The sequence below is a fragment of the Triticum dicoccoides genome, chromosome 2A (genome assembly GCF_002162155.2).
Source record: "Triticum dicoccoides isolate Atlit2015 ecotype Zavitan chromosome 2A, WEW_v2.0, whole genome shotgun sequence".
Classification (NCBI taxonomy): domain Eukaryota; kingdom Viridiplantae; phylum Streptophyta; class Magnoliopsida; order Poales; family Poaceae; genus Triticum; species Triticum dicoccoides.
The window spans coordinates 788,772,571-788,773,096 of record NC_041382.1 but is presented as its reverse complement, the minus strand read 5'-3'; positions in this window follow the sequence as shown (position 1 = coordinate 788,773,096).

Genomic DNA, 526 nt, shown 5'->3' with positions numbered 1-526 from the left:
TCTATCTATTTCTCTCTCAATTGAGCTCCGGCACCTGTGGTGGTTCTCTCTCGTCATGGGATGGGAATATGGGATAGATAGCAGCTCGGATCCATTTCCATTTCCATTTCCGATTGCTGCCTTGTGTTGCGTTGCGTTACGTGCTCATATCACAAGCTTAACTTTTCTTCTCGCAGTCAGTCGGTCGTGTCGTCACAAGGCCGGCCGGCCGGCGCACGCATCCATCCATCGCCCAAAGGAGATCGAGTGACAGGCAGCCATGGCGGGCGTTTCAGTACGGGCGGCCACGGCGGAGATGGACCGCGCCTTCTCTCATCCCCTGCCGGGCTTTCGCTTCCACCCCACCGATCAGGAGCTCGTGAGCTTCTACCTCCGGCGCAAGGTCCTGGGACACGACGGCGGCTTCATCCCGGAGGTGGACCTCTACAAGCTCCAACCCCACCACCTACCAGGTATATATATATATATATATATATATATATATATATATATATATATATATATATATATATATATATATATATAT